The sequence below is a fragment of the Aegilops tauschii genome, chromosome 6, assembly GCF_002575655.3.
Source record: "Aegilops tauschii subsp. strangulata cultivar AL8/78 chromosome 6, Aet v6.0, whole genome shotgun sequence".
Taxonomy (NCBI): Eukaryota; Viridiplantae; Streptophyta; class Magnoliopsida; order Poales; family Poaceae; genus Aegilops; species Aegilops tauschii.
In genome coordinates this window covers 350,517,065-350,541,751 of record NC_053040.3, presented here as the reverse complement: position 1 = coordinate 350,541,751, position 24,687 = coordinate 350,517,065, and positions in this window count along the sequence as shown.

Genomic DNA, 24,687 nt, shown 5'->3' with positions numbered 1-24,687 from the left:
TACAAAAACCGACATGTCCACCTTCTTGGTAAGCATTGGCCGCCCAAGTGCTTCGTTCTTTTTTCTTTCCATGTTTATTCACATGATTCACTATGTTGATCTAACTGTTTGGGTATGTCTTCTTGTTTGCAAACAGAGAATTCCAAGAGCAACGAGGGAGTCGTTCAACAATCCGAGCGACCGCGGCCAAGTTTCTCTTACCATGCGCAGCCTTGGTATGAATGAACCTGCTCAATATACCGTAAGTACAAAGGATGGTCGCATGATGATTGATGCTAAAGGATGGTCAAGGTTCAAATCTAAATCATATCTTGCGGTAGGGGATGATGTCAAAATCGAACTTTCTCGGCAAGGAGAGCTGGTCCAAATCAACTTTGAAATTCTTCAGTAGCAGCACGCAACTGCCGAACTGATCTATCCTCCAAGAGATTTTGATGTAATAATCTGGCATGGTGAAACAAGTGTCCTGTGTGTATATGTAGTACGACAATACTATTTATCACATGGTATATCGTTGATAGAATTGCAACTCTGATTGCTGGTTAGGAACTGTCGTTCGATTTCATTCCAATAGCTGCCGTGCTTTATTCAATTTTGTGTATTCGCCTTGCGACAGCATCTAAAACCAGCGTCGTACCGATCGCTTGCAATATGAAAAGCGCTGAGGTAGAACACATGGGCCCCCAAACATGCAGGGTCGGCCTGCGGCCCAAAGTCCAGAACCGTGAGCCTATCTGAGTATTATATTCTCAGCTGAACCCCCATAAAAAAGCTGAACCCCCATAATGCCCGTGCGTTGCAGAGAGAGTATATTTCTCAGCAAGGTGAGCCTGTGATATAAAAGATTTGTATATTTCTTTACAGAGGGAGTATCTCTATGTCAAAATATATATTTATGTGTAACTAGTTACTCCTGTCTTTCTACTCCCTTTCGCTGATATGTGGGGCAACCGGCAACGGGGTCCACGTGCCATATGCACAAATTAGAGTGCACAACTTCACGGTAGACACACCCCGGTCGTAGTGCCACAGTAATGCCCAATGAGTCGTCAAATCACAACCCCCCCTTTCCAGCTTTAGCAGTAAGCTGGACGGACGAAGCGACAATATTTCACTGGGCCTGAATCCCCTACTCCCTCGTCTGCTTGTTCAGAGAAAACCCCCTCTCGGCGATTGCATAGGGTTTTCTCATGGAGAACCAGGTACGAATTCTTCATCCATCCCCGATAAATCCATGTCCCTTGGTCGCAGGTAATCCTAGGATGGCAGCCGCCGCCGTTCATGCATTTTTCTTCCTACTGAATCTAGTGTGTTTCATTTGCAGTGCCCAAAGTGCGACTACCCTATAGGTTTCTGCGCCCTCGGCGAGACGCCACCCTTGTTCCTTCTCATCCTAACACAGCATTTTGAAACGCGCACAGTATGTTCCTAGAATCCTCTTTTCTATCCGGGAGGGTGGGGTTTTTTTGAACATGCTGTGTTCTCATATGATTTTTCCTGCAGTGTATTATTTGCTCTGCCAGAACACATGTACTCAAGATGCTCGGCCTTGCCATAACTGAATACACTAGTTTAATGGTCACAGTGAAGACAACCCATGGATATAAGTTCCGAGTTGGGTTCATGAACCAAGAAGATCGCTGCTTTTTTTATGGCCGAACTTGGATAAGCTTTCTCAAGTGTTACGGACTGAAAGTTGGCGCACGAATGTTGATGGAAATAGCAGAACCTGGTCTCATCTTCACTGCGATCTTCCACCCCGACGTCGTTCCAATTGTTCATCCATGTTAGTTTTGTATCTGGTTCTTGCTTGTTGCCTCGATTACTTCTTAATCCACCTATTCTGTCTAACTAATCACAATTTAACTTTAGAAGTAGCAACGAATCTCTCACGAAGATGCTACTTCTAACTAATATTCTCTTATAATTGGTGGCACGTGTAGGTTTTTTCAGAGTTAAGCAGTCTGCTCGTTTGTTACTCTGTAATAACTCGGCTGTTACTAATGGCACTGAAGTTGACTGGATCGACATCCACAAGTTCCTACACTTTATTGATCGTCTTGAGGTCCTTGTGGGGCGTTTCAATGGTGGAAGGCCACGTGGGATATGTATGCCGCTGCTGCACTCGTTGAACAGGTCCAACTATGTCGAGAAACTTATGGTATGAGCTGTTTTCTGTTATATATGTTGTTCATAAACTATTGCTTATACACAGTTTTACAGCTGTGATCTTCTTGAAACAGGAACTGCCGAGTTCTATTGTTCCTATACAGATGCCTGACCATGGTCGGGTCAGACTTGCACTTGGTCACAACATGATGTTTATGTCGACCTACTCAATTCCCCTTGTAGGTGAAAAGATACGTATTCATGGGTGGTCTCAAATAATGAAGGCCCGTCCATCTTGGAGAATAGGACAGAAGATTATGTTCATGCTTTTCCATGGCTCTAAAGCGAATATCCTGTTTATTGACCACGTTGCGAGATAAAGCCGCTTTCAGAAGGTTGTGGATGCGCGGGGTGGCGCCTGGGCCTTGTCCTGGGGCTTGGCGGCCTCACCCTTGGCTAACTATAGGCAAAGTAGCACTGTTCGAGGCGTGCTTTGTATGGCTGAACCTGTATAAGTACTCATACTGCTTTCAGCTTTGGTTGTTATGTGCCCTTGCTGGTTTGAGTTAAGGTTTATTAAGTACTCCTGCTGCTTTTACAGTCTGTCGTGTTTCTTCAGTCCTGTCTTCCTCCAGCCGCCAAAACCAAACCAGCGCCGGCGGGGCCGCCTGCTTCCGCCTCCCACGGCTTACTGCGCCTCAGCACACGCATCGCCGCCCCACCGTCTCCTAAATCGTTAACGCCGACGTCCTCCGCGCGCTTTGCTGTGCTCGCCGCGGCGCCGCCCTCTCGCGTTGTCAACATGGTCAACAAACAACAGGAATCGGCAGAAGTACGTGGAGAGGATGACAGTAGGGGCCCACCACATCACTGTATGGAAAAATAAAATGCTTCCTCCTAGTGTTTTCCTGACATCTGGGACCCATGACATTCTGAGCGTATATAGTCAATAGACAAGAGAACAACACAAGATCGGCTGACACCTGGGATGTAGCTACTCGAGCAGTATTTTTTTGTTTGGTATTGTTGAGACGGAGCAGGGTTTGAACTGGGCTGTGGCCCGTCTAGCCCAGGCTTATATTCTATGTTCACCATGTGACCAGCCCAGCTATTTTTTCTGTGAAAATGAGCCCAGTTTATTTTTTCTGAAGAATACCCAATCCAGTCCTACTTATTTTTCTACGCCCTGATGGGCTGCAACTGTTTCAAGACGCCTGCAAATCTTGAAAGTAATATGAAATGGGTTGTAAATATAAAAACAGATGACAAATTGGCAATTACTTTATAATTTCTGAATTTTTTCACATTTTCAGATTCCTATTTCACTGGGCATTAACCTAATTTAAATATATCTTCAAAGTACTTTAAATCTGGCTCGACATTTCGGTATTAAAAATAGTTTGGAACCCACAGAAATATGCGAAATTGGCCCTGGCCAACCAAAAAACACGTCTGCAATAAATTGCATAAGAAGTTGCCATGATCTATATATAAATTATTAAAAAAAAGAGGGAGTGGTCTGACTTGTGGGCCTGTTTTGTTGACGCGTATGCAAGATTTTTTTAGTTATTATATACGTCAACAAACGATTCTAGCAGACGTAACCGTTGGATGTCAATCCAACGGCCGTCGTGTTTCTTCAATCTCTGATCTTCTTGCTCCAGCCGCCAAAGCAGCGCCGGCGGGACCGCCTACTCCCGCCTCCCGTGGCCGGCTGTGCTGCCGCGCAGGCCTCTGCGCCCCTACTACTCCCACCACTGGCCAGGGCATCCCTCTACTCACCCACACCCCCTGTTATTCTGCGGCGACAACAGCCTCACACCGCAGCCGAACCGGTGAACCCTCGTACTCCTCTCCGCGCGGGCTTCCACTGCCGCGTCTTCCCCGGCTCCGTGTCGTCCCCTTCCTAGGCCTCGCCGTCGTCCACCGCTGTGGTGCTCTCGGCACGGCGTGGTCAATGTGGTCAACGACCGACTTCCATCGGAAGAGTACTGTACGTGGAGAGGCTGACAGCTGGGTCCACGGCAGCCGCAAGGAAGTGCCTCCTTATTACGCGGAAAATAATTATTCCTCTACCTGACAGTAGGGACCCACCGGACGGGCCACCAGTATTTCACGAAAAAAAACGTTTCTCCCTGACTGCTGGGACCCACAGGACAGGCCACCGTATTTCGCAAAAAGACGTTACCCCCGCTGTCAGCTCGGACCCACCGGAAGTGCCTCCTTATTACGCAAAAAAAATGAATATCCCCCTGCTAGCTGGGACCCACCTTGGTGGGAGGCTGACTTGTGGGCCTACTAAGTTGACTGGGACGGAGGCCTTTGTCAACTTTAGTCAATATATGAACGATTCTAGCTCCAGTGACCGTACGATGTCCATCCAACGGCCGTAGTGCTTCTTCAACCTCTGGTCTTCTTGCTCCAGCCGCCCAAAGCAGCGCCAGTCGTGCCGCCTGCTCCTGCCGCCCATGGCCGGCTATGATGCCGCGGAGGCCTCACCGCCCCCTACTACTCCCACCGCTGGCCAGGCCATCCCTCTACGCACCCACACCCCCTGTTATTCTGCGGCGACGGCAGCCTCACACCGCAGCCAAACGAATGAACCCTCATACTCCTCTACGCGTGGGCATCCACTGCCGCGTCTTCCCCGACTCCGCGTCGTCCCCTTCCTAGGCCTCGCCGTCGTCCACCGCCCTGGTGCTCTCGGCGCGGCGTGGTCAACGTGGTCAAGGAATGGCTTCCATCGGAGGTGGACTGTACGTGGAGAGGCTGACAGCTGGGTCCACGGCCGCAGCAAGGAAGTGCCTCCTTATTATGCGCAAAATAATTATTCCTCCACCTGACAGCGAGGACCCACCGAACGGGCCACCGTATTTCGCGAAAAAAACGTTTCCCCCTGACTGCTGGGACCCACCAGCTACATCTTCGCACGCAAGGAAGTGCGTCCGAAAAAAAACGATTCGCCCCCGTGACTGCTGGGACCCACCAGCTACATCTTCGCACGCAAGGAAGTGCGTCCGAAAAAAACGATTCACCCCCTGACTGCTGGGACCCACCAGCTACATCTTCGCACGCAAGGAAGTGCGTCCGGGCAAAAAAAAAACAAAACGATTCCCCCCTGACTGCTGGGACCCAGCAGCTACACCTTCGCACGCAAGGAAGTGCGTCCGGGCAAAACAAAAAAACAAAACGATTCGCCCCCCTGACTGCTGGGACCCACCAGCTACATCTTCACAGGCAAGGAAGTGCCTGATAGTCGGGACCCACCTGGTCGAAGCGTACGTAGCGTTGTCATTCTGGTCGCGAACGTGTACGTACATATATACTGGTCGATGTAGAGGCGCGCACGTGTCGTAGTAGAGGCGCGTACGTGTCGTAGTAGAGCCGCGCACGTAGCATGTACACGTACGTACAGCGGCCAGGGTGCAAGAAAGAAAATACGGCCACGTACGTACATACGGGCAGGGTCTCGAACGCCTACTCGCGCATACGTACGGCCAGGGCTCGTGTACATGGCTGGGTCGGAACGGAGAAACAACGTCGTCGTCGTGTTCATCGGGAGGCCACGGAATGCGTCGTGTTCATGGGGAGGCAACGGAACGCGTCGTGTTCATCGGGAGGCAACGAAACGCGTGGGAGCCAACCGGCTGGGTGGGAACGGAATGCGTGGTCGTGTTCATCGGGAGGGCTTGGACGGAACAGGCGATGGAAACGAGGCCTGGAGTACCGCAAAACGGAGGAAACAGCCTTCTGTTCGACCGGCCACGTTCGAAACGGGATCCTGTTCATCGGGAAGGGTCTGGCGTACCGCAAAACGGAGGAAACGGACCTCCTACGGTCGAAACGGGGGTCCTGTTGATCGGGAGGGGTGTGGCGTACCGCAAAACGGACGAAACGGACCTCCTACGGTCGAAACGGGGGTCCCGTTGATCGGGAGGGGTGTGGCGTACCGCAAAACGGACGAAACGGACCTCCTACGGTCGAAACGGGGGTCCTGTTCATCTCCACCGTCGACCTCCTCCAGCCTCCACGGGCTATCGTCGACCTCCTCCAGCCTCCACGGGCTCCTGTTCATCCAGCCTCCACCGCGCGCTACTCCACCGGCTACTGTTCAACCACCCCTCCACGGGCACCCCTCCACCGTCTATTATTCATCCAGCCCTCCACACCACGGGGTCCTGTTCAACCACCCCTCCATGGGCACCCCTCCACTGTCTACTGTTCATCCAGCCCTCCACACCACGGGGTCCTGTTCATCCAGAGGCAACGCCACCGCTCACTGTTCATCCACCCCCCCCCCCCCCCCCCCCGCAACGCTCACTGTTCATCCAATCGATCGGCTTCAGTTAGCAGCAGTAGCGAAGGAATCGCTCGATCGGGTTCAGTTAACAGCCATCGATCGATCGCTCGGGTTCAGTAACGTGTAGCCTGCAGTGCAATCGCTCGGGTTCAGTTAGAGCCCAACGCCTCGCTCGGGTTCAGTTAGAGCCAACGCCTCGCACACACGCGCGTACGTGTACAAGAGAAACGCGCATCGCTCGGCCCCCGACCTCCCACCGTAACCGGGAACTCCCCAAAAATTTTCTCCCCCTCGCTTCTACCACGGTTTTTTCCGTCATGGACGGCCCAAAGAATGTCATGCAGTTGCATCTCCGGCCCGCCCAGGACGAAAAGCCCATTTTCTGTCATGATTTTTTGTCATAGAATATAGGAGCCCACCACATCTATGATGATACCGGGTTTTGTCACAATTATCGTCATAGAAGTGTCATATGTATGACAGAAAAAAAAATTCGTTCGGCCCAAAATGTCACGGATGTGTCTTTTTTTTGTAGTGTTGATGAGTGCAAAGAAAGAACCGCTAGGATGCATGCTAAGAAAGATTGCTTTATAAAAGCGTGTTCTTGAAATTCTATGAAAATAAAGATGAAGATCTAAAAGTTATTGATGCGTCTCCTATTAAATCCTTGTTTTGCAATATGAATGTTGATAATGATGAGACTGAATATGATCCACCTCTACCTCGAAGGCGTTCCAAAAATTCGGAGTTTTTAGATCTTGATGCTAAAATTGATAAAAGTGGGATTGAAGAAATCAAAACCCTAGATGTTAATAAACCCACTATTATGGATTTCAAGGAATTTAATTATGATAATTGCTCTTTGATAGATTGTATTTCCTTGTTGCAATATGTGCTAAATTCTCCTCATGCTTATAGTCAAAATAAAGCCTTTACCAAACATATCGTTGATGCCTTGATGCAATCTTATGAAGAAAAAAACTTGAGTTGGAAGTTTCTATCCCTAGAAACTTTATGATGAGTGGGAACCTACTATTAAAATTAAGATTAAGGATCATGAGTTCTATGCTTTATGTGATTTGGGTGCTAGTGTTTCCACTATTCCCAAAACTTTGTGTGATTTGCTAGATTTCCGTGATTTTGATGATTGCTCTCTAAACTTGCACCTTGCGGATTCCACTATTAAGAAACCTATGGGAAGAATTAATGATGTTCTTATTGTTGCAAATAGGAACTATGTGCCTGTAGATTTTATTGTTCTCGATATAGATTGCAATCCTTCATGCCCTATTATTCTTGGTAGACCTTTCCTTAGAACGATTGATGCAATTATTGATATGAAGGAATGGAATATTAGATTCCAATTTCTATTAAAGAAAGGCATGGAACACTTCCCTAGGAAAAAATAAAATTACCATATGAATCTACCATGAGAGCCACTTATGGATTGCCTACCAAAGATGGCAATACCTAGATCTATCCTTGCTTTTATGCCTAGTTAGGGGCGTTAAACGATAGCGCTTGTTAGGAGGCAACCCAATTTTATTTTTTAGTTTTTTTTGCTTTTTGCTTCTGTTTAGGAATAAATATTTGTTCTAGCCTCTGGTTAGATGTGTTTTTATGTTTTAATTAGTGTTTGTGCCAAGTTAAACCTATAGGATCTTCTTGGATGATATTTATTTGATCTTGCTGTAATTTCCAGAAACTCTCTGTTCACGAAAACAATTGTTAAAAATCACCAGAACGTGATAAAATAGTGATTCCAATTGCTGATGATCAATAAACAAATTGCCTAGGTAGTCCTATTTTGGATGATTTTTTGGAGTTCCAGAAGTTTGCGTTAGTTACAGATTACTACAGACTGTTCTGTTTTTGACAGATCCTGTTTTTCGTGTGTTGTTTGCTTATTTTGATGAATCTATGGCTAGTAAAATAGTTTATAAACCATAGAGAATTTGGAATACAGTAGGTTTTAAACCAATATAAATAAATAATGAGTTCATTACAGTACCTTGAAGTGGTCTTTTGTTTTCTTTCGCTAACGGAGATCATGAAATTTTCTGTTAAGTTTTGTGTTGTGAAGTTTTCAAGTTTTGGGTGAAAGATTAGATGGATTATGGAACAAGGAGTGGCAAGAGCCTAAACTTAGATGATTAGAGGGATGTCTATCTAAGTGGGAGTTCTTAAGTAATATGATTAATTGAACTTTAATTTATCATGAACTTAGTCCTGATAGTATTTTGCAAATAATGTTGTAGATCAATAGCTCGCGTTTTTGCTTCCCTATGTTTTATATGTGTTCCTAGAGAAAACTAAGTTGAAAGATGATAGTAGCAATGATGCGTACTTGGTCCGTGATCTGAGGATTTTCCTCATTGCTGCACAGAAGAATTATGTCCTTGATGCACCGCTAGGTGACAGACCTATTGCAGGACCAGATGTAGACGTTATGAATGTTTGACAAAAGCTCGGTATGATGACTACTTGATAGTTTAGTGCACCATGCTTTACGGCTTAGAACCGGGACTTCAAAAATGTTTTGAAACGCCACAGAGCATATAAGATGTTCCAAGAGTTGAAATTGGTATTTCATACTCATGCCCGTGTCGAGAGGTATTTGACCTCTAACAGTACTTTGCCTACAAGATGGAGGAGAATTTCTCAGCTAGTGAGCATGTGCTCAGAATGCCTGAGTACTACAATCACTTGAATCAAGTGGAAGTTAATCTTCCAGATAAGACAGTGATTGACAGAGTTCTCTAGTCACTATCACCAAGTTACTAGAACTTCGTGATGAACTATAATATGCAAGGGATAGTGGAAACAATTCCAAGCTCTTCGTGATGCTGAAATCGATGAAGGTAGAAATCAAGAAAAGCATCAAGTGTTGATGGTTGAAAAGACCACTAGTTTCACGAAAAGGGCAAAGGGAAGAAGTGGAACTTCAAAGAAGAACGGCAAGCAAGTTGCTGCTCAAGTGAAGAAACCCAAGTCTGGACCTAAGCCTGAGACTGAGTGCTTCTACTGCAAAGGGACTGGTCACTGGAAGCAGAACTACCCCAAGTATTTGGCGGATAAGAAGGATGGCAAAGTGAATAAAGGTATATTTGATATACATGTTATTGATGTGTACTTTACTAGTGTTTATAGCAACCCCTCAGTATTTGATACTAGTTCAGTTGCTAAGAATAGTAACTCGAAACAAGAGTTGCAGAATAAACAGAGACTAGTTAAGGGTGAAGTGATGATGTGTGTTGGAAGTGGTTCCAAGATTGATATGATCATCATCGCACACTCCCTATACATTCGGATTAGTGTTGAACCTAAATAAGTGTTATTTGGTGTTTGCGTTGAGCATGAATATGATTTGATCATGTTTATTGCAATACGGTTATTCATTTAAGTTAGATAACAATTGTTGTTATGTTTACATGAATAAAACCTTATATGGTCATACACACCAACGAAAATGGTTTGTTGGATCTCGATCGTAGTGATATACATATTCATAATATTGAAGCCAAAAGATGCAAACTTAATAATGATAGTGCAACTTATTTGTGGCACTGCCGTTTTTGTCATATTGGTGTAAAGCGCATGAAGAAACTCCATGCTGATGGGATTTTGGAATCACTTGATTATGAATCACTTGATGCTTGCGAACCATGCCTTATGGGCAAGATGACTAAAACTCCGTTCTCCGGAACAATGGAGCAAGCGACTGACTTATTGGAAATCATACATGCTGATGTATGTGGTCCGATGAGTGTTGAGGCTCGCGACGGGTATCGTTATTTTCTGACCTTCCCAGATGATTTGAGCAGATATGGGTATATCTACTTAATGAAACTGAAACATTTGAAAAGTTCAAAGAACTTCAGAGTGAAGTGGAAAATCATCGTGACAAGAAAATAAGGTTTCTACGATCTGATCGCGGAGACAAATATTTGAGTTACGAGTTTGGTCTTCAATTAAAACAATGTGGAATAGTTTCACAAATTCGTGCCACCTGGAACACCACATAATGGTGTGTCCGAACGTCATAACCGTACTTTATTGGATATAGTGCAATCTATGATGTCTCTTACCGATTTACCACTATCATTTTGGGGTTATGCATTAGAGACAGCTGCATTCACGTTAAAAAGGGCACCATCTAAATCTGTTGAGACGACACCGTATGAACTATGGTTTGGCAAGAAACCAAAGTTGTCGTTTCTTAAAGTTTGGGGTTGCGCTTATGTGAAAAAGTTTCATCCTGATAAGCTCAAACCCAAATCGGAGAAATATGTCTTCATAGGATACCCAAAGGAGACAGTTGGGTACACCTTCTATCACAGATCCGAAGGCAAGACATTCGTTGCTAAGAATGGATCCTTTCTAGAGAAAGGAGTTTCTCTCGAAAGAAATGAGTGGGAGGAAAGTAGAACTTGATGAGGTAACTGTACCAGCTCCCTTATTGGAAAGTAGTTCATCACAGAAATCTGTTCCTGTGACTCCTACACCAATTAGTGAGGAAGCTAATGATGATGATCATGAAACTTCAGATCAAGTTACTATCAAACCTCGTAGGTCAACCAGAGTAAGATCCGCACCAGAGTGGTACGGTAATCCTGTTCTGGAGGTCATGTTACTTGACCATGACGTACCTACGAACTATGAGGAAGTGATGATGAGCCCAGATTCCGCAAAATGGCTTGAGGCCATGAAATCTGAGATGCGATCCATGTATGAGAACAAAGTATGGACTTTGATTGACTTGCCCAATGATCGGCGAGCCATTGAGATTAAATGGATTTTCAAGAGGAAGACGGACGCTGATAGTAGTGTTACTATCTACAAAGCTAGAATTGTCGCAAAAGGTTTTCGACAAGTTCAAGGTGTTTACTACGATGAGTGTTTCTCACTCGTATCTATGCTTAAATCTATCCTAATCATGTTAGCACTTGCCGCATTTTATGAAATCTGGCAAATGGATAAACAAAACTACATTCCTTAATGGATTTATTAAAGAAGAGTTATATATGATGCAACCAGAAGGTTTTGTCAATCCTAAAGGTGCTAACAAAATATGCAAGCTTCAGCGATTCATCTATGGACTGGTGCAAGTATCTCGGAGTTGGAATATACGCTTTGATAAGTTGATCAAAGCATATAGTTTTATAAAGACTTGCGGTGAAGCCTGTATTTACAAGAAAGTGAGTGGGAGCACTACAGCATTTCTGATAAGTATATGTGAATGACATATTGTTGATCGGAAATAATGTAGAATTATTCTGCAAAGCAAAAATGAGTGTTTAAAAGGAGTTTTTCAAAGAAAGACCTCTGTGAAGCTGCTTACATATTGAGCATCAAGATCTATAGAGATAGATCAAGACGCTTGATAAGTTTTTTCAATGAGTACATACCTTGACAAGATTTTGAAGTAGTTCAAAATGGAACAGTCAAAGAAAGAGTTCTTGCCTGTGTTACAAGGTGTGAAATTGAGTAAGACTCAAAGCCCGACCACGGCAGAATATAGAAAAAGAATGAAAGTCATTCCCCATGCCTCAGCCATAGGTTCTATAAAGTATGCCATGCTATGAACCAGATCTATTGTATACCCTACGCTGATTTTGGCAAGGGAGTACAATAGTGATCTAGGAGTAGATCACTGGACAGTGGTCAAAATTATCCTTAGTGGAATAAGGATATGTTTCTCGGTTATGGAGGTGATAAAGAGTTCGTTGTAAAGAGTTACGTCGATGCAAGCTTTGACACCGATCTGGATGACTCTGAGTCTCGATCTGGATACATATTGAAAGTGGGAGCATTTAGCTAGAGTAGCTCCGTGCAGAGCATTGTAGACATAGAATATTTGCAAAATACATACGGCTCTGAATATGACAGACCCGTTGACTAAGCTTCTCTCACAAGCAAAACATGATCACACCTTAGTACTCTTTGGGTGTTAATCACATAGCGATGTGAACTAGATTATTGACTCTAGTAAACCCTTTGGGTGTTGGTCACATGACGATGTGAACTATGGGTGTTAATCACATGGTGATGTGAACTATTGGTGTTAAATCACATGGCGATGTGAACTACATTATTGACTCTAGGGCAAGTGGGATACTGAAGGAAATATGCCCTAGATGCAATAATAAAGTTATTATTTATTTCCTTATTCTCATGATAATTGTTTATTATTCATGCTAGAATTGTATTAACCGGAAACGTAATACATGTGTGAATACATAGACAAACAGAGTATCACTAGTATGCCTCTACTTGACTAGCTCGTTGATCAAAGATGGTTATGTTTCCTAGCCATAGACATGAGTTGTCATTTGATTAACGGGATCACATCATTAGGAGAATGATGTGATTGACTTGACCCATTCCGTTAGCTTAGCACTTGATCGTTTAGTATGTTGCTATTGCTTTCTTCATGAGTTATACATGTTCCTATGACTATGAGATTATGCAACTCCCGTTTACCGGAGGAACACTTTGTGTGCTACCAAATGTCACAACGTAAATGGGTGATTATAAAGGTGCTCTACAGGTTTCTCCAAAGGTACTTGTTGGGTTGGCGTATTTCGATATTAGGATTTGTCACTCTGATTGTCGGAGAGGTCTCTCTAGGCCCACTCGGTAATGCACATCACTATAAGCCTTGCAAGCATTGCAACTAAATGAGTTAGTTGCGGGATGATGTATTACGGAACAAGTAAAGAGACTTTCCGGTAACGATATTGAACTAGGTATTGAGATACCAACGATCGAATCTCGGGCAAGTAACATACCGATGACAAAGGCAACAATGTATGTTGTTATGCGGTTTACCGATAAAGATCTTCGTAGAATATGTGGGAGCCAATATGAGCATCCAGGTTCCGCTATTGGTTATTGACCGGAGACGTGTCTCGGTTATGTCTACATTGTTCTCGAACCCGTAGGGTCCGCACGCTTAAAGTTCGATGACGGTTATATTATGAGTTTATGTGTTTTGATGTACCGAAGGTAGTTCGGAGTCCCGGATGAGATTGGGGACATGACGAGGAGTCTCTAAATGGTCGAGGCGTAAAGATCGATATATTGGACGACTATATTCGGACATCGGAAAGGTTCCGAGTGATTCGGGTATTTTTCGGAGTACCGGAGAATTACGGGAATTCGCCGGGGAGTATATGGGCCTTATTGGGCTTTAGGGGAAAGAGAGAGGAGAGGTTGCGCGCCCCCAAGGCCTAGTCCGAATTGGACAAGGGGGAGGGGCTGCGCCCCCTCCTTCCTTCTCTTCTCTCTCCCCTTTCCTTGACTCCTACTCCTACTACTTGCAAGGGAGGAATCCTACTCCCGGTGGGAGTAGGACTCCTCCTAGGGCGCGCCATAGAGAGGGCCGGCCCTCCCCCTCCTCCACCCCTTTATATACGGAGGAGAGGGGCACCCCATAGACACAACAATTGATCTCTTGATCTCTTAGCCGTGTGCGGTGCCCCCCTCCACCATAATCCACCTCGATTATATCGTAGCGGTGCTTAGGCGAAGCCCTGCGTCGGTAGAACATCATCATCGTCACCACGCCGTCGTGCTGACGGAACTCTCCCTCAAAGCTCGGCTGGATCGGAGTTCGAGGGACGTCATCGAGTTGAACGTGTGCAGAACTCGGAGGTGCCGTGCGTTCGGTACTTGATCGGTCAGATCGTGAAGACGTACGACTACATCAACCGCGTTGTGCTAACGCTTCCGCTTTCGGTCTACGAGGGTACGTGGACACACTCTCCCCTCTTGTTGCTATGCATCACCATGATCTTGCGTGTGCGTAGGAATTTTTTTGAAATTACTACGTTCCCCAACACCTCTCGACGGGAGAAAGTTGTAATAGATTGAAATAATAGATTGAAATAATAGATCACAAAGCAAATATATGAGGAAAAAGACCCGGGGGCCGTAGGTTTCACTAGTGGCTTCTCTCGAGAAAAATAGCAAACGGTGGGTGAACAAATTACTGTTGGGCAATTGATAGAACTTCAAATAATTATGACGATATCTAGGCAATGATCATTATATAGGCATCACGTCCAAGATTAGTAGACCGACTCCTGCCTGCATCTACTACTATTACTCCACACATAGACCGCTATCCAGCATGCATCTGGTGTATTAAGTTAATGAAAAAACGGAGTAATGCAATAAGAACAATGACATGATGTAGACAAGATCCGTTTATCTATATGGCGGTAGATATAGATCTCATATTTTTATCCTTAGTAGCAACCATACATATGCGTCGGTTCCCTTTCTGCCACTGGGATCAAGTACCATAAGATCAAACCCACTACCGGGCACCTCTTCCCATTGCAAGATAAATAGATCAAGGTGGCTAAACAAAACCCAAATATCGGAGAAGAAATACGAGGCTATAAGAGATCAAAGAAACTCAAATAACTTTCATGGATATAAAAAGATATAGCTGATCATAAACTCCAAGTTTATCAGATCCCAACAAATGCACCGCAAAAAGAGTTACATCATATGGATCTCCAAGAGACCATTGTATTGAGAATTCAGCGAGAGAGAGAAAGCCATCTAGCTACTAACTATGGACCCCGAAGGTCTACAAAGAACTACTCACGCATCGTCGGAGAGGCACCAATGGAAGTGGTGAACCCCTCCGTGATGGTGTCCAGATTGGATCTGGTGGTTCTGGACTTTGTGGCTGTTGGATGAGTATTTCGTCGACGCTTCTAGGGTTTTGGTATTTTTGGGGGTATTTATAGAGCAAAGAGGCGGTCCCGGGGGCACCCGAGGTGGGCACAACCCACCAGGGCGCGTCCTGGTGGGCTGTGCCCCCTCAGGGCACCCCCCAGGTGCAACCAGGGCCCATTGCCTTCCTTCTGGCCCATAAAAAATCATCGTGGAGTTTCGTGGCATTTGGACTTCATCTGATATTGATTTCCTGCGATGTAAGAAACATGGAAAAAACAGCAACTGCCACTTGGCACTATGTCAATAGGTTAGTACCAAAAAATGATATAAAATGATTATAAAACATCCAAGATTGATAATAAAATAGCATGGAACAATCAAAAATTATAGATACGTTGGAGACGTATCAGCATCCCCAAGCTTAATCCTGCTCGTCCTCGAGTAGGTAAGTGATAAATTAGAATTTTTGATGTGGAGTGCTGTTCATCAAGTCATATCATATTCTTTTCTTTATAGCATGGACATTTGGACTTCTATGTGATTCATAGCAATAGTCTAGTTTTGACATAATAATTTAGATACTCAAGCATGTCAACAAACAACCATGTCTTTCAAAATATCAACGCTAAAATAAGTTATCCCTAGCCCATCATGCTCAAACATTGATCCATTCATGAAACACACTCGAATATTAACTACCCCCAATACTTGAGCATGATCATACTACCTCCTAGTTGGTGCTTTTGTAAGAGAAGATGGAGACTCAAAGTAAAAATTGCATAAAGTAAAAGAAAGGCCGTCGCAGAGGGAAGTAGGGATGTGTAGAGGTGCTAGAGCTCAAAGCGAAAAATTTGAGATAAAAACATTTTGGGAGGTGTATCCATCCCACCAACGAAAACGACGTAGAGCTACGAACACTTTCCATGCTAGATATGCCATAGGCGGTTCCCAAATAGAAAATAAAGTTTATTCCTTTTTCCACCATACTTTCACTTTCCATGGCTAACCGTATCCACGGGTGCCCTCCATACCAACACTTTCCAAGGAATTTATTATTTGACAACATAAAGTAAATTCATTTTTCCATTTCGGGACTGGGCATCCCTAAAACGTTAGCCTTACTCTCGTGCAATGACAAGTGAATAAACACTCATCGTGAGAATAACACATCTAGCATGGAAAATATTAGCCACCTGTTACCGTTCCGCGAGCGAAACAAACACACAAAAGAGAGGTTTATTTTGAAAATTAGACATGGCACATGCAAATTTGCTTAGAACGGCAAAAGAATACTGCATATAGGTAGATATAGTGGACTCATGTGGCAAAACTAGTTTAAAGGATTTTGGATGCACAAGTAGAGGTCATACTTAGTGCAAAATGAAGGCTAGCACAAAGATTGAGAAGCGACCAACCAAGAAACGAATAATCTCATAAGCAAGAATTGTGCATAATTAACACTGAATAATGCACCACAAGTAGGATATAATTTTCATCGCATGATTATTGACTTTCGTGCAGGCATAGGGAATCACAAACCTTAACACCAATATTCTTACTAGGGCACAATTACTCATCAACATAACTCACATATCACATCATCATATCTCAAAACTATTACTAAGAATCAAGTTTATTTTGTCCAATGATCTTAATGACATTTTTTCTTTATCCTTCTTTGATATCTATCACTTTGGGACTAATTTTCATGTGTTGCTTTTCATAAGCTCAAACAAATATAAGTGAAGATCATGAGCATAACACATTTTATTTCTCTCAAAATAATTTAAGTGAAGTAAGAGAGAATTTCTTCAAAATTTTACCAACTCTCAAAAAAATCTGAGTGAATCAAAACATCATTTCTTCAAAAATAACAAAGCACACCGTGCTCAAAAATATATAAGTGAAGCACTAGAGCAAGTCCTAGCTCATAAAAATTTAAGTGAAGCACAGAGAGCAATTCTAACAAGTCATGATATAATTTAGGCTCTCTCAAATAGGTGTGTCCAGCAAGGATTGATGACTTAAAACACAAAATAAAACAAGCAAAGACTCATATCATACAAGACGCTCCAAGCAAAACACATATCATGTGACGAATAAATATATAGTCTCGAGTAAAATACCGATAGTTGTTGGAAGAAAGCGGGGATGCCACTCGGGGGCATCCCCAAGCTTAGTTGGTTGCTCATTCTTGAATAATAGCTTGGGATGCTGGGGCATCCCCAAGCTTAGGCTCTTACATCCTTCCTTCATCCATCCTAAGATAACCCAAAACTTGAAAACTTCAATCACACAAAACTCAACAAAACCTTTGTGAGATCCGTTAGTATAAGAAAGCAAACCACTACTATAAGTGCTGTATCAAACCAATTAATATTTTGTTTTTGTATTATATATACTGTATTCCAACTTTTTTATGGCAAAAACTCATCAAAGAAAACCATAGAGCCATCAAAATAAGCACACAACACAAAGAAAACAGAATCTGTCAAAACAGAACAGTCTGTAGCAATCTGACTTTTGCCAATACTTATATAACTCCAAAAATTCTTCCAAAATAGGAAGACCTGGGTAATTTGTATATTAATCATCTGCAAAAAGAATCAGGGAAAAATCTCTTTTTTGTGATTTATGAAAATTATTTTTGTGAGCACAAAGTTTCTGTCCTTTTCAGCAAGATCAAACAACTATCACCCAAGAAGATCCTATAGGTTTTACTTGGCACAAACACTAATTAAAACACAAAAAAACAATCATAGAAGTAGCATAATTGTGTAAACACTCAAGAACATAAAGAAAAAAGCAAAAATAAATTTTATGCATTGGGTTGCCTCCCAACAAGCACTATAGTTTTACGCCGTTAGCTAGGCGTAAGGCAAGGATCTAAGTTTTGTCATCCTTCTTCTTCCTAATTTTCTTGGGGGTATTTTTATCTGGAGGTTTTGTAAACACAACATAAAACATATTATCCATAGAAACTTTAGCATTCCTTAATTGTTTTTCATCATAACCCCTTTGATTTCCCGCAACAATCCAAGAATAGTGTTGATTAACATTATTAAAAACTTGTTGGATTATTTCTAGAACGGGAACCTCCTTTTTAAGATTCTCATCAAAGATCTTATTATCCACAAGAAAATGCCTTAGTTCATAGTCACTATTGTAAAGAATTTCATCTATCACGGGCTTTTCATGATTCATACCATAAAAATCAAAGATTTCCCTAGCTTCCTGAATTATGTAGTCAAACTCGTTCATAAGAACAAGAGTGGCCAACCTTTTGGCTCTAGGATTCTTTATTTTGTGAAGCTCAAAAAACAATCTTTGAAAAGTAGGATGAGTGCGGATAAATTTACTTTCAAGTTTCAGAACTAGTGCTGAAATAGCATCCGCATAAGATCTAGTAGTTTTAAGTATAGGAGCATCATCAAGACTTAGATTTCCAACACAATTGAAAAATTCTTGGATACATTCTTTTCCCATAATGTTCCCTTTCCCTAAGATAAAAGTTTTAGCATCCAGATTGCCTGTACGTCCAATCTTAGGAGTCAGGCCATCATCTGTTGGTGCCATACCGAAATCACTCATGATTGCAAGCAGAGAATAGATCTGACGAGAAAACGGCAAACGGAAAAGAGGGGCGAATAAAACGGCAATTTTTTGTGAAGTGGGGGAGAGGAAAATGAGAGGCAAATGACAAATAATGTAAATTGCGAGGAGATGAGATTTGTGATTAGGAACCTGGTTATGTTGAAGATCCTCCTCGGCAACGGCGCCAGAAATTGGCGTGCTGACGGGAGGCTATCTTGACTTGATTCTCGCCGGCAACGGTGCCAGAAATTCCTTCTGATGTCGCTTGAAGCTATGTCGGTATTTCCCAAAAGAGGAAGGGATGATGCACCACAGCAGCGGTAGGTATTTCCCTCAAAAATGAAACCAAGGTTATCAAACCAGTAGGAGAACCAAGCAACACAACGTAAACAACCCCTGCACACAAATAACAATACCTCGCAACCCGACGTGTTAAAGGGGTTCTCAAACCCTTTCGGGCAACGGCACCAGAAAGTTCCTCTTGACGGGAGAAAGTTGTAATAGATTGAAATAATAGATCACAAAGCAAATATATGAGGAAAAGGACCCGGGGGCCGTAGGTTTCACTAGTGGCTTCTCTCGAGAGAAAAATAACAAACAGTGGGTAAACAAATTACTATTGGGCAATTGATAGAACTTCAAATAATTATGACGATATCCAGGCAATGATCATTACATAGGCATCACGTCCAAGATTAGTAGACCGACTCCTGCCTGCATCTACTACTATTACTCCACACATCGACCGCTATCCAGCATGCATCTAGTGTATTAAGTTCATGAAAAAACGGAGTAATGCAATAAGAACGATGACATGATGTAGACAAGATCCGTTTATCTATATGGCGGAAGATATAGATCTCGTCTTTTTATCCTTAGTAGCAACGATACATACGTGTCGGTTCCCTTTCTGTCACTGGGATCAAGCACCGTAAGATCGAACCCACTACCAGGCACCTCTTCCCATTGCAAGATAAATAGATCAAGTTAGCCAAACAAAACCCAAATATCGGAGAAGAAATATGAGGCTATAAGAGATCATGCATATAAGAGATCAAAGAAACTCAAATAACTTTCATGGATATAAAAAGATATAGCTGATCATAAACTCGAAGTTCATAAGATCCCAACAAACACACCGCAAAAAGAGTTACATCATATGGATCTCCAAGAGACCATTGTATTGAGAATTCAGCGAGAGAGAGAAAGTCATCTAGCTACTAACTACGGACCCGAAGGAGAACTACTGACACATCATCGGAGAAGCACCAATGGAAATGGTGAACCCCTCCGTGATGGTGTCTAGATTGATCTGGTGGTTCTGGACTCTGCAGCGTTCTAGGGTTCTGGTATTTTTGGGGTATTTATAGAGCAAAGAGGCGGTCCGGGTGGCACCCGAGGTGGGCACAACCCACCAGGGCGCGCCTAGGCCTCCTGCCGTGCCCTGGTGGGTTGTGCCCCCCTCGGGGCACCAACAGGTGCAACCAGGGCCCATTGCCTTCTTCTGGCCCATAAAAAATCATCGTGGAGTTTCGTGGCATTTGGACTTCATCTGATATTGATTCCTGCGATGTAAAAAACATGGAAAAAACAACAACTAGCACTTGGCACTATGTCAATAGGTTAGTACCAAAAAAGATATAAAATGATTATAAAACATCCCAGATTGATAATAAAATAGCATGGAACAATCAAAAATTATAGATACGTTGGAGACGTATCATTCACCCATAGGTCTAGAATCACGCCATGCAACCGTTCGATCTCAGATCCAAATGCTCTCGGAAGCCCGTATCATGGGAGAATGGAAAGCTTTGTATCACCTGTAATTTTCCCGACGTTTGACATGACATCGAAAGCCATTTAATTGGGCGTCGAATAGACATGACATCTAATTGGGCCTCCATAGTACTGTGCATCAATCCATTTATCCACCAGGCAAGCCACTACCCTGCCGTTCGCACGCCCCACTCAGCATTTTTACAATCAAAAAACCGCTGGCAGTTCGCTCCTACTCGTCCCCGGACATCCTTTAACATTACGGTAGTTCGCTCCTAGTCGTCCCGTTCTTTCACATTGCGCCAGTTCCACTAATCCTAACCCTCCTCCCAAATCCATGGCGTCCCAAATCTCCATGATCAGCGGTGAGTACAAGGTTAGAACCATCACCGGTGATGAGTTTGACGTCATCTACACCCGTTCTTCCGCGACGGTGAAAGGATGCCTTGCTCGCTTCAGACGCATGTTGGGAAACTCAAATGATGAGTGGGTTGCTGGGCTAGATGTTCAGTACACCACAACCCTGGACAAAGAGAAGAATCTAAAGGAGGAAGAGAAGATGAAGCCCGCCGTGATCCAGGTTTGCGTGCATGACTTATGCTTGGTCTACCACATATGCCATGCCGACGTTGAGTGCGAGGAATTTAAGAACTTCCTCAAGGGAGGCTTAGTCAAATTCGTTACTATAGACTTTACGAATGACAGAAGAGTCCTGGATCGGATAGGCCTCGTTGTAGGCAACCCCTTCGACCTCCAGAATAATGGGATGGTGCCCTCCCGTGATCAGCCTTCAATGCTGACCCTGGCAGGAACCATGGTTCATCCTTCGTACGGTAAACTGAAGAAACCTCCACACACGTTTCATCGTGCATGGCAGTGGAATGTACTAGATATAGATCACATCCACTATGCTGCAATGGATGGCTACCGTAGTTTCAATATCTACAAGGGTTGGATGAAGAGCAAGAGCCAAGTGTGCGGTTCAAGCAAAGAAGTATCTGCCAAGAGGAAGAGGGACAAGGACGAAGTCGAGGACGTGGACGAGGACTCCGAGTAAGGTGGCAGTGTCGTTGCTCATGGTGGTTCTAATGCAGTGTCTACCGGATTAGTTGCTTAGTTTAATCTCAGGTGTGCTTAGTTTTATTTGAGGGGTGTGTTGTGCTGAGCCCCCAGCAGAACTATGTTATGTTCTTCTCGTTACTTTAACTCTTCAGTACGTACATACTAGTATTTCTTACAGTTCATCTTTTAGTTGGTATAGTACTACCACTCGTTTCTTCACATTATATACGTACAATATATATGGCCAACATCATATAGCCAGCAGTTTAGTTGTCAAAGAATTTCAGGGTGCTTAGTTTTGTCAAAGAATTTCAGGGTGCTTAGTTTTATTTGAGGGGTGTGTTGTGCTGGACACCATTATTGTGACTCAAATATCTTTTTCCATGTTATAATGACATAAATACCGATGGACCAACATGCCAGCTCTCCCTCTATCTCACTACAGTAAAATAAAGTGTGGGGCCTACTTGATCCCAACAGCGTTCTTATTTTCCTGTAAAATTATTCGCTTGGTTACTCCTGACAAGTGGGGCCACACTTATCATTGTGAGAATCGGCTTGCTTTTGTCATGTAACTGATACATCTCCAATGTATCTATAAATTTTTCTTGTTCCATGCTATTATATTATCTGTTTTGGATGTTTAATGGGCATTAATATACCTTTTTATATTATTTTTGGGACTAACCTATTAACCGAAGGCCCAGTGCAATTTGTTGTTTTTTTTGCCTATTTAAGTGTTTCGCAAAAAAGGGATATCAAACGGAATCCAAACGGAACGAAACCTTCGCGAAGATATTTTTTGGAACAAACGCAATCCAGGAGACTTGGAGTGGAAGTCAAGGAAGCAACGAGGCGGACACGAGGTAGGAGGGCGCGCCCAGGGGGTAGGCGTGCCCCCCACCCTCATGGGCCTCTCGTAGCTCCACTGATCTACTTCTTTCGCTTATATATACTCTTATACCCTGAAAAAATCTAGGGGAGCCACGAAACCACTTTTCCACCACCTCAACCTTCTGTACCCATGAGATCCCATCTTGGGGCCTTTTCCGGCGATCTGCCGAAGGGGGGTTCGATCACGGACGGCTTCTACATCAACACCATAGCTTCTCTGATGATGTGTGAGTAGTTTACCACAGACCTTCGGGTCCATAGTTATTAGCTAGATGGCTTCTTCTCTCTCTTTGGATCTCAATACAAAGTTCTCCTCGATGTTCTTGGAGATCTATTGGATGTAATACTCTTTTGCGGTGTGTTGCCGAGATCCAATGAATTGTGGGTTTATGAACTTGATTATCTATGAATATTATTTGATTATTCTCTGAATTCTTATATGCATGATTTGATATCTTTGCAAGTCTCTTCGAATTATCGGTTTAGTTTGGCCTACTAGATTGATCTTTCTTGCAATGGGAGAAGTGCTTAGCTTTGGGTTCAATCTTGCGGTGCTCGATCCCAGTGACAGAAAGGGAAACGACACATATTGTATTGTTTCCATCGAGGATAAAAAGATGGGGTTTATATCATATTGCTTGAGTTTATCCCTCTACATCATGTCATCTTGCCTAATGCGTTACTTCGTTATTATGAACTTAATACTCTAGATGCATGCTGGATAGCGGTCGATTTGTGGAGTAATAGCAGTAGATGCAGAATCGTTTCGGTCTACTTGACACGGACGTGATGCCTATATTCATGATCATTGCCTTAGATATCATCATAACTATGCGCTTTTCTATCAATTGCTCGGCAGTAATTTGTTCACCCACCGTAATATATGCTATCTTGAGAGAAGCTACTAGTGAAACCTATGGCTCCCGGGTCTACTTTACATCATATAAGTTTCCAATCTACAATTCTAATTTACTATTTATTTCGCAATCTTTATTTTCCAATCTATACAACAAAAATACCAAAAATATTTATCTTATTATCTTTATCAGATCTCACTTTTGCAAGTGGCCATGAAGGGATTGATAACCCCTTTATCGCGTTGGTTGCAAGGTTCTTGATTGTTTGTGCAGGTACTAGGCGATTTGCGTGTAGTCTCCTACTGGATTGATACCTTAGTTCTCAAAAACTGAGGGAAATACTTACGCTACTTTGCTGCACCACCCTTTCCTCTTCAAGGGAAAACCAACGCATGCTCAAGAGGTAGCAGTAACATGGTCAACGGGTTTGACATGAAAATAACAATGTCTAGTGGCATTTTTGAGCAAACATCTAACTTAACGATGGCATTTTTGAGATATTTAATTGCATTTTTGAGTAGTTGTAACTTCTAATGGCAAAACTGAGTAGTGATACACAACTAGTGGCATACATAATAAGAACCCAAGAATTAAATAGGTATGCTAATTTCTTTAATAGAATTTAGCACCCCATTTAAGCACGTACTAGCTTTTTTAATAGTACTATATGAATAATTTGGCGACGAGCGCTCTCTATATGTACCACCTTTTTTCTTTAATTTCATCTTGTTAGTTTTGCTCCATGGCGCAATCCATCAATCCTACTACTGTACAAAAGTATACATTTTTTAAAAGGCTAGAGGGTGGGGCAGTCTAGCTAGGTCGGTTTCAAGAGAGGCGGGGGCCTTTGTGATTTGACAGCTCATTACTGCTAGAGGGCGGGGCAGTCTAGCTAGGTCGGTTTCAAGAGAGGCGAGGGCCTTTTTGATTTGATGGCTCATTACTGCTGGAAGGTGGGGCCTTGTGATTTGACTGCTCGTATAAATGTGCCGGCGACCTGAGGAGGAGCAAAGAACCGTGCGGTATACTCAAGTTTTCCGCTGGAGTAAGACGGAGGAGCACGGAACACGGCAGCCCAGTGCCATATCTCTACTCTCTACTCTTATAAAAACCGAGTTGGTGATGATGGTGTGCCTGCCATCTTGTAATATAGACCGTCCGATCTATATCTGACGGATAGAAAGCAAACTGTGACAATATTGCCAAAGGTACCCGCACCTCTCTCCACATTTATAGATAAGGCCTTGCCTCGTTCATCCTTATCGCCCACAACCTCATTGCTGAGCAATTAAGAAAGGAAGTCTCTGGAACAATCTAGCATGGTGGCCGCTGCTGCCTGCCGGCGCCGTCCATCCCCATGCCTCCGCCCAGTCCGACCACCAGTCACCACCACACCCC